Genomic DNA, 11,282 nt, shown 5'->3' with positions numbered 1-11,282 from the left:
TTTCTTTATCCAATCATCTGCTGAAGGACATTTAGGTTGGTTCCAACTCTTGTCTATTGTGAATAGAGCCATGATAAACATGGGAGCGTAAGTATCCCTTCAACATGTTTCATTCCTTTGGATATATACCCAGTAGTGGGATTGCTGGATTGTATGGTAGTTCTGTCTGTAGTTGTTTGAGAAATCTCCATACTGGTTTTCATAATGGCTGTACTAATTTACATTCCCATCAACAATGTGTAAGAGTTCCCTTTTCTCTGCATGGGTCACCGATATTTGTTATTTTCTGTCTTTTAGCCATTCCAACTGGGGTGAGATGATACCTCATTGTGATTTTGATTTGTATTTCTCTGATGATTAGTGATGTTGAGCATATTTTCATGAACATATTGGTCATTTGTATGTCTTCTTTCAAAAAATGTCTATTCAGTTCGTTTGCCCATTTTTAAATCAGATTATTTGTTTTTTTTTACTATTGAGTTGTTTGAGTTCTTTGTATATTCTGAATATTAATCCCTTGTCAAATGCATAATTTGCAAACATTTTCTCCCATTCTGCAGGATGTCTTTTCACTTTGTTGATTGTTTTTGATTGTTTCCTTTGCTGTGTAGAAGTTTTTTAGTTTTATATAATCCCATTTGTTAATTTCTGCTTTTGTTCCTGGTGCTTCTGAAGTATTATTTATAAAATCTTTGCCTAGATCTATGTCCTGAAGTGTTTCACCTATGTTTTCTTCTAAAAATTTTATTCTTTTTTTTCAGGTCTAACATCTAAGTCTTTAATCTATTTTGAGTTGATTTTGGTCTATGGTAAGAGACAGGGGTCTAGTTTCATTCTTCTGTATATAGATCTCCAATTTTCCCAGCACCACTTACTGAACAGACTGTCCTTTCTCCAGCGAGTGTTCTCAGCTCCTTTGTCAAAGATCAGTTGGCTGTAGGTATGTGGATTTATTTCTGAGTTTTCTTTTCTGTTCCATTGATTTATGTGTTTGTTTTTGTACCTGTACCATGCTGTTTTGATTACTATAGCTTTGGATAAATCCCACTTGATCATGGTGTATAAATTTTTGATATGCTGTTGGGTTTGGTTTGCTAGCATTCTGTTGAGGATTTTGCATCTGTGTTCATTAGTGATATTGGCCTGTAGTTTTCTTTTTTTTTTGTTGTGTCTTTGCCTGGTTTTGGTATCAGGGTAATACTGGCCTGTAGTATGAGTTTGAAAGAATTCCATCCACTTAATTTTTTGAAATAGTTTAAGAAATATTGGTATTGGTTCTTCTTTGAATTTTTGATAGAATTCAGCAGTGAAGCTGTCTGGTCCTGGGCTTTTCTCTGTTGGGAGATTTTTTGTTACTGATTCAATCTTATTACTTGTTATTGGTCTATTTAGGCTTTTTATTTCTTCTTGGTAGGTCATATGTGTCCAGGAATTTATCCATCTCCTCTAGGTTTTCATATTTAGAGTCTCTGATGATCCTTTGTGTTTTGGTGATATCTGTTGTAATGTCTCCCCATTGGCATTTCTGTTTTTATTTATTTGGGTCTTTTCTCTTTTTTTCTTGGTAAACATGGCTAATGATTTGATGATTTTGTTTATCTTTTCAAAGAACCAACTTTTCATTTGATTAATCTTTTGCATTGTGTTTTTAGTCTCAATTTCATTTTTTTCTACTCTGATTTTTATTATTTCTTTTTTCCCACTTATTTTGTGTTTAGTTTGTTCTTGCATTTCTTGTTTCTTGTTGTGCATTGTTAGGCAGTTTATTTGAAATATTTGTATTTCTTAATGTAGTTGTTTATTGCTGTAAACTTTTAATACTTCCTTGGCTGTATCCCATAGGTTTTGATATGTTGTGTTTCTGTCTTCATTAGTTTCAATAATTTTTTTGATTTCCTTCTTAATCTCTTCTTTGACCCGTTGGTCATTCAAAAGCATTTTGTTTAATTGCCATGTATTTGTGTGGTTTCACAAGATCCTCTTTTTTTATTCCATTATGGTCAGGAAAAGTACTTGATATGATTTCAGTTTTTTTAAACTCATTGAGACTTATTTAGTGGCCTAATATATGGTCAATCTTGGAGAATGTTCCATATGCTGATAAAAAGATTGTGTATTCTGCAGCTGTTGGATGAAATGTTCTGTGTATGTCTATTAGGTCCATCTCGTCTGTGGTGTCATTTAAATCTAATGTTTCCTTGTTGATTTTCTGTCTCAGTGATCTGTCCAATGCTGAGAGAGGGGTGTTAAAGTCCCCAACTACTATTGTGTTGGAGTCTACCTCTCCCTTTAGCTCTGATAATATTTGCTTTATATATCTGGGTGCTCTGGAGTTAGGTGCATATATATTTATAATTGTTATATCCTCTTGTTGTATTGATCCATTTATCATTATATAGTACCCTTCTTTGTCTCTTAGTACAGATTATGATTTAAAGTCTGTTTTATTTGATATAAGTATAAAAAACTGCTCACTTTCGTTTTCCATTTGCATGGGATATATTTTTCCATCCCTTCACTTTTAGTCTATGTGTGTCTTTCTAGGTAAAGTGTGTTTCTTTTAGGCAGCATATGGATTGGTTATTTTATTTTTTTTCTTAATGCATTCAGCCAGTCTATGTCTTTTAATTAGGGCATTTAATTTATTTACATTCAAGGTTATTATTGGTATGTGAAGTCTTACTCCTGTCATTTTGTTCGTTGTTTTCTGATTGTTTTGTATATCCTTTGTTCCTCTCTTATTGCTTATCCTTGCAGTTTTGTGGTTTTCTGTATTGATAAGTTTTTGTTTCTTTCTCTTTCTAATTTGTGTATCTACTCTACCAATAAGTTTTGTGTTTTCAGGTGTTTTTGTGATGGTTGTTATTGTTCTTTCTCTTCTAGATGTAGGATCTCCTAAGAATTTCTTGTAATGCTGGTCTGGTGGTGAGGAATTTCCTTAATTTTTGCTTGTCTGAGAAAAATTTGTTTCCCCTTTGTTTCTTTTTTTTAAAAAACTATATAGAATATGAAGGTTTATTTCAAAAAACATTACATTTTTAAAAACCAGGATACACAGCTGCACTTAATATCACAGTACCTTCTGCAAAAATAGGTTATATAATACTCAGAAGGAACAATCTTACACTATAAAAATTAGACAGTAGACTTTTTAAGCTTAGGTAGCCTTCAAAATGGAGTCTGAAAATGCTTGGTGACAAGAAGTAACTATAGAGCCTGACACCACAGAGCTAATGCTGCACATTAAACCACTATCACACAGCTTCAATCTATTCTTTATATTCATACAGTGTTAAACAAAATGGGTTCAATTCCAATCTTTTCAAATGTATCTTGATGCTGCAAGAAAAAAAGTTGAATGATACACCAAACTATTACAAGTTACAACAGAACTATTTAAATGTCTTCTACAAAATTGAGAAAAGCAATCATGTTAATTTTTTTAAAAAGAAAATAAAAAGGTCTGACAACTCTTAAGCAAGTCAGGGGTCCTCTTCATAAGTAGTCAAGTGAAGTTTACAGGAGATTTCAATAAATTATCTTAAAACCATGGCAGAGAGCTCATTTTTAGAATCATCATGGAGGTCCATCTTTAAATGGCTTAAATCCAGAGTCACTTACTCTTGACATGAATTGCTGCTGATTTGTACTATTCTATTAATTGGGGATACATTATTTGAGTGTTGGCTTATCATGCCTGCTCTTGCCTGACCGTCACTCATTTTCCTTGCATCATGATAGCCAGGCCCTTGAGAAGGTGGCTGATGCCACTCTTTCCTTGGCCCACTTGTGTCTCATCCATGGCCTTTGACCACATGTCATTCTTCAGTGCCGTGCTCTGCTTCCTTGGTCTGTGATTACTCTGTCTCCTTCTCTGCTCCAATAACCTGAAGCATTGCTGTGATTCCAAGGGGGAGTGCCTCTCAGGCTGTGTCCTGATACTTCTCTGTCAGATCATTCTGGCCTTTCAACTCTTGTTTCTCATTTGTCAGTGGCCATGCCTCCTTCACTTTTCCAGGTGGTTGGTTTAGAAAGATTGGGCCCTGTATCTCAAGGATGTCTAGGGTGAGTGATATTAAGCCTGTCATGAATAATCACTGTTCTCTCATCTCGCTCCACTTGTACTTCTCACCTGTCTGTTTCTCTACATTTGTTTCTTGGTGGTGGAGACTCATTTCTCCTGGAATCACTGAAATTTGGGGGATACTTTTCAAAGCTCAGATCTTCTCTTTGGGGTAGGTTGTGCTTTTTTCCCTTCACTTTGACTAACAAAGCATTCCAACCTGTCAAAAGACGAAGACTGTACTGCTGAACTCTCAGGAAATCTGCCCTTTTCTCAGTGATCAAAGTCATTAAATCTGTTCTGTTGACAAGAGTAGTCAGATCCATGGCCAATTGTGCATCTGTATCTAGAGACAACTTTATATTCTCACTCCAGTAAGGATCATCTCACCTATGATCTACATCACATGGGTGTTTCAAAGAATTCCTTTTTTCTTGTTCATAATGAAGCTACTGCTGTTGCATTCTGAATTCCTCTTGTTCTTTTTTTTTTTTTTTCCTTTTTGTCTTTTTTCGTGTCCGGAAACAGATCGCAACCCTCAGTGTTGCGCCCGCACCGGACCGGGACCGGCAACGGGATCGCAACCCTCGGTGCCACGCCCACACCTCGCTCAGCCAGTGAGCGGGAACGGGTCTGTATGTGGGATCCGAACCCTCGGCGGGAGCGCCAGCCACGCTCCCAAGCGGCGCACTGTAGCAGTGCGCCACCGGGCCGGCCCTTGTTCTTGAACAGCCTGTTAACTTCTTCTCCTTCTTGAATGCCCAGCGGGAGCGCCAGCCACGCTCCCAAGCGGCGCACTGTAGCAGTGCGCCACCGGGCCGGCCCTTGTTCTTGAACAGCCTGTTAACTTCTTATGACATTCCTGTTCAATATGAATGTGTTTCTTTCTAAGCGTTCATGTTCTGTTCTCTCTCTCTCTAGTTTTTGCCTTTTGTAATAGTCCATTTTGTGTTGCTATAACAGAAATATTTGAGACTGGGTAATTTATAAAAAGAGGTTTATTTGGCTTACAATTCTGGGACAGCTGTATCTGGCATGGGCCTCAGGCTGCTTCTACTCATGGCAGGAAGTGGCAGGCAGCTGTCAGGTACAAGCAGATCACATGGCAAGAGGAGCTGAGAGAGAGAGAGAGGAAGTGAGAGAGAGAGAGAGAGAGAGAGAGAGGGAGGGAGGAGGTGCCAAGGTCTATTAAACAACCAGCTCTTGCAGGAACTAATAGAGTGAGAACTCACTCGTTAATCCCCCCTCCCCCAGGGACAGCATTAATCCATTCATGAGGGATCCACCCCCATGACCCAAACTGCCACATTGGAAATCAGATTTTCATGAGGTTTGGGGGGACAACACATCCAAACTCCATCATCTTTCAATTTCTAGGTGCTCTCTCTCTCTGTAAGTGTTCCCATTCTTCCAGTTCACAAATTATTCTAATGCATTCTCACCCTTGACACTCTTTTTCTGCAATCTTTCTTTGTCTTTGAAGTTCCATTGCTTGTTGCAGTCTTTCAAAATGAATGAAATGTACTCTCAATCTTTGTTCCTTCATCTTTTCAAAAGGCAAGATCTCTTTCCTTCTGAGTCTTTGTCCCTTTTTTAAATACAGGTTAGCTCTCTCCATTTCTTTGCATGAATTTTGCTTTCTTTTTTTACATTCTTCCATGAATTTTCTAATCTCCTCCTCATCTTGATGGCCTACAATGATCTCCTTTGGTTTGGTCTAATATTAGCATGTGTTCTGGACTCTTCGAATTTATTTTTTTCTTTTCTTAACTTTTAAAAATTGATTCTGAGGTTTGGCCATCTGTTCTGTTATCATTCTTCTCATTTTTCCCTTTCTATTTTCTTAATATCCTCGCTTTCTTTTTTTTCAGATTTCTCAGATGAACTTTTCTCTTCTTTTTTGACAGAGGCTTGTGTCTTGCTACTTCTATCACTCATTTTTAAAAAATCTCCAGAACCTCTTGGACTACTCTTTTCCTCATTTTCTTTCTTAGAAGGATCACTTTTACTTTTTGAACAGAAATCAGCTGTCCATGTAGCTCAATGCAATGAAGATATGTGATAAATCCGGACACTTCTGTGCTTGAAGACGTAGTTACAATTCCATAGCATTTTTCCCCAGGACTCTGAGCATTTGTAACTACCTTTGCACTCAGAACCTTTCCATATTTGCCAAAGAGGTTCTTCAAATAAGCAGCTTTGGTATTAGAATAAAGTCCACTAACCCAGATATTTTTAGTTGAGCTTCCACTGCTATCACTAGTATTATTTGTGCTTCCTTTGTCATCTTTAGATGATGTCTTGCTGTCTTTAGATTTCTTTGAAGAGCTTTCTCATTTTCTTCTTCCTCACCTTCCTTGACAAATCATCATCTTCCACAGAAGCATCTCCATTCAGCTCACCTGGTTCTTGTTTTTACCTGCTTAAGTCAGGAGACTAGCACCATCTTAACTATGTGATGTCTAAGTTCTGCTGCTTCAGCTTGGACTTGAGATTGGTGATCTGCAGATTGGTGACCTTTTTGCCTTCCACCTGTCCTGAGGTGGCAAAGGCTGCCATAGCGCTGGTGGCAGCAGCCATCGTAGAAGAACAGTGCACTGCCAAGGCAATGAGTGGGCTGCAGGGCAGCAGCAGCAGTGCCACCTTCCTCCTTCATTTCTGAAAGATGGCTTTGCTGGGTATAGTATTCTTGGCTGGCAGTTTTTTTCTTTCAGTATTTTGAATATATTATCCCATTCTCTCCTGAGAGAGAGTTTCTGCTGAGAAGTCTGCTGTTAGTCTAATGGAGATTCCCTTATAAGTGACTTGATGTTTTTCTCTTGCTGTTTTTAGAATTCTCTCTTTGTTTTTAACTTTGGATAGTTTGACTATAACTTGTCTTGGAGATTATCTATTTGGGGACCTTTGAGCATCTTAGATTTGGATGTTCATATCTTTCTCAAGACAATGGTATTTTTCAGCTGTTATTTCACTGAATAGGTTTTGAGTATACTTTTTGTTTTCTTCTCCTTCTTGAATGCCCATAATTCAATTATTTTCTTAATAATATCCTGTAGATCTTGCAAGCTTTGTTCATTCATTTTTATTCTTTTTTTTTTCTTTTGTCTTCCTGTTTTATTTTGAAACTGCTGTCTTCAAGATCAGACACTTTTTCTTCTCTTGGTCTAGTCTGTTGAAACTCTCAGATGTATTTTTTATTTTCACCAATTAATTCTTCAATTACAAGATTTCTGCTTGATCTTTAAAAATAATATCTATCTCTTTGTTAAATTTCTTATTCAGATCAAGAATTGTTTTTCTGATTTTGTTGAACTGTTTGTCTGTATTCTCTTGTATCTCAGTGAGTTTCCTTAAGATCATTAATTTGAATATCTTTTCCAGAAAGTTGGCAATTTCTGATTCTTTGGGATCAGTTACTGGAGCATTATTTTTTTTGGTGGTGTTATGATGACTTTTTCATCTTTCTTATTTCCCTATGTTGATATTTGTGCATCTGGTGGAACATTCACCTCTGAGTTTTGTAGAGTGGCTTGTGGGGGGAAAGACTTTTACCTATAAATGCATCCTAGGGTGTTGATTGAGTAGAGTACAATGGCTTTGTTCAGGATGGGTGCAGTAGTGTAGACTCTGTGTAGTTTCTTCAGCTGTAATCCACTTTTGCTATGTCTGTAATGACTCAGCAACCTATTCTTGATGACCTTTGTGGCAGTGGTGGCACAGCTTTGCCAGGGGAGGTATTGCTGAGGTGGTTCACAGGCTGGTGGTGTGCACATGCACCCTGTGGGTCAGTCGTGTCAGGATCTGGCTCACTGGGGATGCAGTGGCTGGATTGATTCTTAGGCTGGGGCTGTGGCCATATGGCATGTCAGGGTATCTGGGACTGGTTTGCCAGTGGGCAGGGTTACTATGCTGCTTCTCTGACTAGGGGTGGACCCACCAGGGGCACATCAGTTAAGCTGTTTCTCACTCAGATGTGTTCATGTGTGATGGCTCAAAGACTCAGGGGTGGGTCTTCCAGGGGCATGATAGCTAAGCTGTTTCTCTGAGCCAGGGTCATAGGTACACTTTGGCTTGGCTAGCTGAGTGCAGGTCTGCTGGTGGCCCTTCTGCTTGCCACTTCTTTGGGCCTGATGCAAAGTTGTGTTCCCTTGGCAGCTTGGGAGCTGGTCTGCCAAGAGCAGAGCTGCTGAACTGCTTCTCGGGAAGTAGCGAGGCCACTAGGGGGGGCTGCAGTGAGGGGGCCCATCCAGGCATTTCTTGGTGGTGGGTAGGGCCACTATGCAGCACTGCAGTAAAGGAACCAATCCAGCTTCTTCTGGGTGGTAGGTGGGGCTGCTAGGCAGATCTGCAGTAAGAGGGCCTATCCGGCTGCTTTGGGGTGATGGGCAGGGCCACTAGGCAGGCCTGAAGTAAGGGGGCCATCCAGCTACTTCTGGGACTGTTGGCAAGGCTAGGTAGGACTGTTCAGGAGGGAACCCCCAGCCACTTCTCCTGGAGGGCACAGATGTACTTTATTAACACTGCCTGAGAGCATATTCATTAGGGTAGAGGACTGTGTGCTGTTTTTCTGGGTTGGGGGCTCAGGTGAACACAACTCAGTCAGCTGGTAGGGCTGGGAGGTAGGGAAGGAATGGGGAGAAGTCCGCCTGAGGAGGGGCTGCCTGTCTGATCTCTGGCCCAGGACATGGGAATACATCAGTTTAACAGGACTAAGGTTGGCTTCCCAGATTGCAGAACTAGAGTCACAGCTGGTGTGAGCCCAGGCCTCAAGTTGCTGGAATCAGGGCACTGTAGGCACTCCTGTGAATGCACTGGGATGAGGACAGAGACTTGAGGCTGGGGAAGTGCCCTGACTACTGGCCCCAGGGCAGGGTGTGCTCCCTAACAGCTCCAGTTTCAAGCTGGCTCCATTCTGGTTCCCCTTGAGTCATGAGAATGTGGGTTGGGAGTGCACAGTAGTGCTACTGTTCTAGAGTCATGCAGTGTGTATATTCAAGGCCACTCTCCACACTTGGCTCCAGGCTTGTCCTGCCAAAGATCTCTCAGACTCTGTGGTGAGGATGGGAGTTGGTGTGGATTCTCTACCTACCTTTTTACCACAAGAGAAAATTCCTCCTGTGCTGATCCCAGTGTTGGAAATGTGGAAGCTGAGGCTATGTGCCTCTCTTTCCTCTCTATATCAGTTTTTGGGGGGCATGAATTAAAATATATTTACAGAGAGCCTTCCCACATGGTCTAATTTCACGTTCTTCCTAGCCCTCCCTGCCCTCAGTTATTAACTAATAACTCATTCTGAATTAGTTCCTTCGTAGTCTCCATTTAATTTTCTCACTTTACCATATACATACACATATATGCATACATTTGTATGTGTATATATAATATTTATCTTAACACCAACATGTATTTTCCCGTACAGTCAGGAGGGAAATAAGAAAGACTGTGCTTCAGCTGTTTGGCTACCAGAAAACATAGGTAAGGTTAAACAAACGTGTTCATATTGCTCTCTCATTCATCCTTCTGCTTTATTTTGGTGTAATTTAAAAGTCGTCTTGGTTTCCCCATACAATAAAACAGCACCATGAAGCCAACTATTTTCTTTCTTCAGAGTCCAGGTGGTACCTATATTTACGTTAAAAAATGACTTCATCATCAAATACCTTTTGTTTAATCTAATGTCCCCAAAGGAAGTTCTTTCTCATCAGCAAAATGTTTTCAGGAGTATTTAGACAAAAAGTAAAGGACCTAGAAGAAAAGTTGCAAACTTAACAGGTGGGCAGAGAGAACCAAGAGTAAAAGCTGAGGAGTGGCAGGAAGATCTGAGTTGACTTGAACATCTGATTTTGTTGTCTTTGACTGCTGTCTCCTGTGGAGGGCCCGACAGGGTTTGTAGTAGGAGTGTGGGGACAGTAAGTAAGTTAGGAAGGTAGAAGGAGAACCTAGCCAAGATGGAAGAGTTGTCAGTGGAACGAAAGGCTTCTGAGACCAGTCAGATGAGGAGAAAAGGGACCTCTGGGTGTTGATCTGTATAGGCAATACAAGAACATGACAGAAGGAGAGACTGAGGAAACATCCTACTTCTTGTAAAAGGGTTAATAGCATACATCATCTGTAATAATTATTAAGTTTAGCTTCAGAGATAGTTTGGAAGGAAATTCCTATTTCAGGGATAAATTTTGCCAGTTTTGTTAATCTTTACAGATCAAAGGTGATACATATATATGTATATAAAACTGTATATATATAGTGAGTGATTTTCTACACCAGAAATGCAAATGTTTTCCTTCTCTGCTTTTATCTTTTCAGTGACATTTTCTTGGCCATGAGCTAAAGTCTAGTCCTGCTGTGCATCTGACCTTTAGTCTTTGTTGTTGTTGTTGCTGCTGTTGTATAGTTTTTAGTTCTATGGCCCTTCACATATGAAGGAAGAAATAGAGGGGTGGAGGGAGAGAGGGAAACTGCAGAGAAGAGGATGGAAAGGGAGCAAGTTAGAGACCCACTCCAAGGTAAATTTTTGTTACTCAACATAGTGGTTTAAGGACTTGAGTTTTAATAAACTCCACTCTAATATTTTCCACACATTGTTTAAATCAGTGTTTTAGTTCATTCAAAGTTTAGGACTTGTGAATTAACTTAATCCATAAATATTTGCAACAGGAGTTCTCATACTTTTTTGTACACAGGAATCACTTGCAGTCTAGATTTTCTCTCACCCCATCTCTAGAGGCTCTGATTCCCTAGGTCTGGGTGGGCCCAGAAAAAGTCCTTCTATACCAAGCACCACAAGCTGTGGTAAAGATGGGAGTAGGTGTGGATTCTCTGCTTATCTTTTCACCACAAAGAAAATTCACCTCAAGTGGCTCTGATGTTCTAAGCTGGGAGGCACTTGCAGAAACACTGGTATAGCAGTCACTACCTTGACCTGTCCTGAATTAGGTTAGGTCTCAAGAATCTCCTCTCATCTCTCTCTTGTTTCTGAAAAAGAAAAGGTGGCTTCCCCCACGCCAGTACTTCCCTCTGCTCTCTGAAGGTGAGGGGGACAATCTGTGACCTGCTGCCCCACCCCTTTCTTGAATTCTTATGACTCTTTCACATATATCTTGAAGCTAAAAATAGCAGACTCTTTTCCAGGTATAAATGGGATGGAAAAAAGTGGGCACTATCACTGAGGGAACGATATTGGTTAAATATGATGTGACATTTGACCCACCTGGAGCCA

General features: G+C 39.9%; 1 pseudogene; it reads right to left on the bottom strand.

Moving 5' to 3' along the window:
- Window positions 1-3,576: 3,576 nt before the first annotated feature.
- Window positions 3,577-6,643, bottom strand: LOC103586392 (annotated as a pseudogene).
- Between the last annotated feature and the right edge of the window lie 4,639 nt (window positions 6,644-11,282).

Source organism: Galeopterus variegatus, unplaced genomic scaffold (assembly GCF_000696425.1).
Source record: "Galeopterus variegatus unplaced genomic scaffold, G_variegatus-3.0.2 Scaffold335, whole genome shotgun sequence".
In the NCBI taxonomy this organism is placed as follows: Eukaryota; Metazoa; Chordata; class Mammalia; order Dermoptera; family Cynocephalidae; genus Galeopterus; species Galeopterus variegatus.
The sequence above is the reverse complement of the archived record's forward strand: the minus strand, read 5'-3'. Positions and strand labels throughout refer to the sequence as shown.